Below are 6,849 nucleotides of genomic sequence, written 5' to 3'. Positions count from 1 at the left end.
ATAAATAATAATAATAAAATAAAAGCCAATTTTTCAAAGCTTCACCCAATTTTAGACCTCCCACATTTTAAAATCAAAATAGTAAGGTTGTGGGATGCAATGTTGTAACTTTCTATTGTTTTCATACTTTTTTTTTTATCGTTACAATCTATATAATAAAGCAGGTCTTCTATTAACCGAATGTTTTCATACTTTATGATATTTTTTTTATCATTTACAAAGGGTGCAGGTCAAATCGGCCCCAAACTGTCTCGGCCTAAGTCAAGTCGGCCCCACGTCAAGTCGGCCTCAAGGCAACTCGGCCTCACGTCAACTCGGCCAAAAACTAATCGGTCAACTCGGTCACAATAAAGTATGGAACGCAAAAAGTGCTTAATATTATTATGATTATTAATTACTATCCACGCTTTAAAAAAAATGAAGAAATAAAAAAAATACTCATATAAAAAAATGATCTCATTGCCGATATGAATAGAAGTACCCGCGTGTTACAAAAACACGAGCAGGTACCGCATTTTAGTAAATCGAAGACGTAGGTCTACGTTCCACCATTTGGCCATAGAAAAAATGATCGTACATATCGTTTTTTTTTCATGATTTGCATTTTTAAAAAAGGTGAATCCCCCGGTCAGCGAAAACACGTAGCAGTTTTAGATATTGAAATAGCTGCCAAAGGCGCAGAGGGAGGCTACGAATTGGTTTCAGATGTTGTCGCCTAATCAAATGCATACACTGAAAATATCTACGCGTGATTCAACCATGGAGTTACCATTATTTTATACCTCAATGATTCAACCAAGCAATCTTATTACACCTAATAAATGTCCTCGCATATCGGACATGTTTATTGAATTTTGACGCACGAAAATGTGAAGAAATATCAATCCCCTTCCTTTGCACTTTTTGCGTTCCATACTTTAACGGGGCCGAGTTGACCGATTATTTTTTGGCCGAGTTGATGTGAGGCCGAGTTGACTTGAGGCCGAGTTGACTTGAGGCCGAGTTGACCTGGGGCGAGTTGACTTGGGGCCAACTTGACTTGGGGCCGACTTGACTTTGGCCGAGACGGTTTAGGGCCGACTTGGATCGAAATCTTTACAAATTGTAATGTTAGAGTGTTGTATGAGGGACTGTGGTGACATTTTACGAAATGATCCTTCTGCTGTGAGTGGTCAATATGTGATACAGCCAGGAGATGGAGGACGAGAGATTACTGTCTACTGTGACATGAAGGATGATGGCAGTTGGACGGTAAGTATAAAAACAATAATTTAGATATTATTAGAGAGGGTACAGTAATGTAATACAGAGGCTGCAGCTTACTATTCGCAGTTAAACACTACGAGCTAACACCTAACTGTAAACAAAATAAGTATATCAAATTTTAAATTACAATAAACTAAATACATCTTGTTTATTATTGGTCAAGTTCTTACAATAAGATACTTTTTTCGTATTTTCATCATTTCACGTTTTGTCATTATTGTTTTATCTTTATTCATTTATTCCATCGTAAACAACCTTCTCGCATTGTGCGCGATGGTCCTGCATTTCAAAGTGATCTTAGAAACATGCATTGTGCACAAACACATGCATAATTACAAATTTGTCATGCATCATGATCATATCTTATTTTTTAATTTAAAAATTGTTTGTAACTACTGTGGAGCCTTGCGTCAGGGTGTTAAGTAATTGGTCAGATGTTTTGCCCTACTATGACATAATTTGTACTTTACTTTTACATTGAGAATACTTTGACAAGTAATTCTTGGGTTGGACTCGAACCTACAACCGACCAGATCACTAACCTGCCGTTTATACCTCTACATCTTATTAAGTGAAGTACAATACTATCTTATTCATTAAGTACTATCTATGGTCATTACCAGGTATTACAAAGAAGAGAAGATGGATTGGTCGATTTCTACCGTAGTTGGGCAGAATACAAAGAGGGTTTTGGAAATGTGAACTCAGAGTTCTGGCTTGGTAATGAACAGATCAACCGTATAACATTTGATGGCAGTTTTGAGCTTCTAATAGAGATGACTGACCACTTGGATGAAATGAAGATCGCAAAATATTCTCACTTTCGTGTTGGTACTGAGGACTCTAACTATACTTTGAAAATCAGTGGATACAATGGAACTGCAGGTTAGTATATTCAATCTATATTTACATTTAAAAACACATTAAGTATACTAAGAATTAACCTTTTTTAAGGCCTTATACACACTTAGTACTTTGCAGTGAAAATAATCTATGGACACATATAGGGTTTGATTTGCATTTATCACATTTAAAGGATAATAAAAATAATGTTAGAATTATGACTGATTAAACACAGCTAAATGATAAGGAAATTGACTACTGGGAAAGAACTTGAGACATGTACTGTACCTAAGCAGCGGTGGCGTCAGGGTCTAAAGTCAGGGCTAAAGTCACAAGACACAGCAGCGTTCTAGCATAATTTGAGGCTGTCTTTCCATCAAATTTAGCTTAAAGAAATTAGACAAACATTAAAAGAAAAGCTTCTAAACATCTGAAAAGTAGAACAAAACAATTCTAATAATGATATTGACGTGAACCTCATGAAAATATAATTCTACGCCTTTGTGAAATAGCCCCATAATTTCACTAGTTATGTCATAATTAGGCCTAGACCACAACATTTAAAAGTTTAAACAACAAATAATAATCATTCGATAATTTTTGATTATCAATTGATGTCGCGTCTAAAATATAATGTAAAGCCCAAAGGTGATCACCTTGAATGCAAAGTACTCTGTAAACTGTCTATGAAGTACATTTTTTGTATGGCCCTCCCACTTCGCAATTCCTTCTTACAGGCCTGAAACGAATCTAACTATATTTAAATGTGCAAATGCACTCACAGTACAACAACTTATCTTATCAATTGATCATGTTAAAATTATTAAACTGCATTTACTGCAGTTACTACATTTACTGATTTTAGTTTGTTTTAATGTAGTAGGCATTTATGAGACAGTCAGTGCTGCAACAGTATGTGTATGATTAATATCCAAACAAGCATTCTAAAAAATTGCACAAACAGGTTCGTAGAGTGAACAAAATATAATTACTACCAGTAACTACAGAATTGAGGCATGGCATCACAAAATCGGCGTAGTGTAAACACATTTTAAGATGTTTTATATTTATAAACTATGTTTAATAAGCTTTAAAATGAGGCGTTGTTTATTAAAATTGGTTTATTAAATCACTTCATGTATATTTATTCATAAAAAAGAAATCAATAATACAACGGCAGCCAAAAGGCTGAAAAGTAAGATTTTGCAATAATTGATAAAAATAATATATAAATTTGTATAAATAGTAAAAAAAAAAAATAACACATTAATGAAAACATACGAGTCACTATTTATAGCTCAGAAAATCTTCATTTTGAGAAAATCAACAATAAATTAGCGACTACGATTAGCTCGGCCTGGCCTAGCCCACCGATCAACGCGGCAAGACTTTTTGTCAAAACTCACTATTATCTCTTCAATAACGGCTAACTAGTCGAAAATATATAACTGTGTGGTACATTATATTATATTTTTTGTTATTTAAAAAAAAACCTATGGATAAAAATAACGATTAAATTCCTTACTAAATGTTGCAACGTTGAACGCATTCATTACCTGTTCTAATTCAATAGGATTAGTCAGTGGTCCCTAAACAAGGAGCCAATGATATTCAAAATCCGGCTCTATGGCTTTGTATATTCATGCCAAATCCCAGCTCAATACTACAACGAATAAGGGAAGAGTAGTACTTTATTAATCTCACTTTTTAGTCGCGTGGAAGCGACTCTATAGTTATGTCGGTCGGTTGGTCTGTCTGTCGGTCCGGTATCACTATGCGTTTTATCGCTTTCTGACCTTATCTTGATATCAGTTTAATCTAGCTAAGTCAATTTTTCACAGAATATTCCTTATGGCCAGGAATCGATGTGGTTATGTTTTCACGGTGCGCAATAAAAATTACGCGATCTACGCACGATTTAACGAAATCACGTTTGTAATCATATCTTAACAACCATGAATCACAATTAAATAAAATTTGGTACTCATAAATTTCAGGGCATAAATCATCATATGGCAATACAATTACGTGCGTAGCGCATGTAACGCATGCGTACGCGCGCTTAAAATTTTCAAAATTTATTTTCGATGAAATAAGAGTACATTTCAGGCAATTTTAAGCGTTTACAAAATTGCCATGAGTGCGCATATTTTTGCGCGCGCACTGCGCGTTAAATGTTATTGCGCATTCTTTTTGCCCGATTTCTGTTTTCTTGACTTACTTTTCAACTCGAAATTACGTTATACGAGCACGTCGAAAGTGACAGGCTACGCACGTGTAAATTAAAAAAATATAAATGTTTTTAAACATTTCAACATTTTTAATGTTGTTCAGTAATTTCGGTCAGTATAGTTCACTATGTCGGTCGGTCGGTCTGTCTGTCTGTCGGTCTGTCTGTCGGTCTGTCTGTCCGGTATCACTATGCATTGTAGCACGCGACTTAATGGCTGTTGGCCTTGTTACTTATCATATAACTTTGGCTTTCTTCATTATTAAAATGCATTGCTTTTGAAGTATAATAACTCTGACAAAACAAAAATAAAATAAAGAATATATGATATATAAGAATAGTTAATAACAAAAAATTAAAAACAAATTAAAACTATTTATAAATTTGTGTTTTATTTTCCCTTTTATATCAAATATCTTTTATTTTATTTGTAACAGAAAGAAAAACAAATATTTAAAAATTAATTTAAAATTTTGTTTGTTTAGGTGATTCTTTGACATCACGCCACAATGGTCAACAATTTTCAACGTATGATAGAGACAATGATAAGAGAAGCGGTAGCGGGATCGGTACTAACTGTGCTGAGTATAACAAAGGTGCTTGGTGGTACAATAACTGTCATCATTCAAACCTGAATGGGCTTTACCTTACACCAGGTACAGAGGGTTTGACAGGCACCAGCTGGTGGAATTTCCATAGAAGGTACCACAGTCTCAAGAAGACAGTGATGATGGTTAAAAGAGCCCCATAAGAGAATGTTCATGATTCAGACCTGAATGGGCTTTGTCTTACACCAGGTACAGCTGATTACAATGGCATCAACTGGGATCGCTATTTTGATCTTTTAAGACAACAGTGATGATGGTTAAAAGAGCCCCATAAGAGAATGTTCATGATTCATACCTGAATGGGCTTGTCTGACACCAGGTACAGCTCATTACAATGGCATCAACTGAGATCACTATTTTGATCTTTTAAGACAACAGTGATGATGGTTGAAATCAGAATCTGTAATTATTTAATAATTTAGATTCTTCTTTGTTTCTTTTAAATTATCATTTTGCTTTATCATTGAATAATTATTTTATTATAATAATCCAAATGTTATAACATATTAATCAAATATATTGGCATATCAACTGTGATTTGTTTAAAATTTATTAAATGGAATTTTTCATTTTGTATTTTAAATTATATAATAGTAACAATTAATGTTTTATTATTAATCATTTTTAAATATTATACCAAATAATCATAATAAGTCATTCTGTAAAAACAATATTAATTGTATTATTTAAAACTATGCTAATACAATAGTAACATTATTATTATTGTTTTTAATTAATAAAATCAAATTGATATCTAATCATAAATCAGTATTTCCTATATTTTAATTAATAATAATTAGTAATTTTTAATCTAATTTTAGGAGTATTTTCAATGGATATTTGCTGAAGTTTTTAAATTGAATCTTATTTTGAAATGATTAAAAATTAAATAAAAACTTACAATGAATGTATATTATATATCTTATTATATTGGTTATGATCAAGGAAATTAGTGACATAAAGAAACACAAGATGAATGCTAATGTATTTTCCAAGGTAAAGTGAAAGTATTAAACATTAAAAAGCAAATAAACTACTACAAAATTCAACTTTGAATTTATTAACGTCAAAAAATCACTTTCAGCAAAAAAACAAAACTTTGATCAATTCTTTTTGTATGAATTTAACTTATGAATCTGCTTGTACTTTGTTTTGTTACTGTACACATATGGGGTATCAAAATGACCATAATGGTACAGGAAAGGTTCTAAACTATATTTGAACATCATCCGCCATCTTGAATACAAGTTATGGGTCAAAATTCCCAACCTTTTTTCCACTATTGTGTTTTTCTGTTCGTTATACAAATTTCTGTTTCTGCACGTAACCATACATATGGGTATCAAAATGACTGCAATTATACTGTGAAGGTTTTAAACTACATTTAAAAAATTCCCAAAGTCAGAAGGGGGAGGGGGGAGTTGCGGTAAAAGGAATGGTGGGGATTTTTGCTTGGGCTAAGGGTAGTAGGCTATCAATTTGAATTGAATTTTAAGTATTTCTGGAAAGAAGTTGGGAGTTTGGGGTGGGTCGTAGGCCTATCAACATGGCTGAAACTCTACTGGAAATGTTTTAAACTATATTTTTAAAAAACTGCCACTGAGGGGTTATGGGTTGGGAGTGATATACTGTATGGCTCAATATAATTTATACTAGAAACGTCTCAAACCTAGTGGGGCGGAGATACTGGCGTTTTGGGGCTAATGAAGCACAACATGATTGGGATTGAACTGTTCTAGGAGTTAGGGTTTGTTGATTGTGGCTGGGATAGGGAGAGGAGAAAGAAGCCTTGGGCAGAGGTATTTCAGCTGTATCATATGTAGCTGTATTGATATTTTAATCATTAGCCAATACGACACCTATTCATTTACACAGTTTGCAAAGTATCTAAACCATAGGCCT

The sequence above is a fragment of the Antedon mediterranea genome, chromosome 1 (assembly GCF_964355755.1).
Source record: "Antedon mediterranea chromosome 1, ecAntMedi1.1, whole genome shotgun sequence".
Taxonomy (NCBI): Eukaryota; Metazoa; Echinodermata; class Crinoidea; order Comatulida; family Antedonidae; genus Antedon; species Antedon mediterranea.
Note: the sequence above shows the minus strand (reverse complement) of the source record.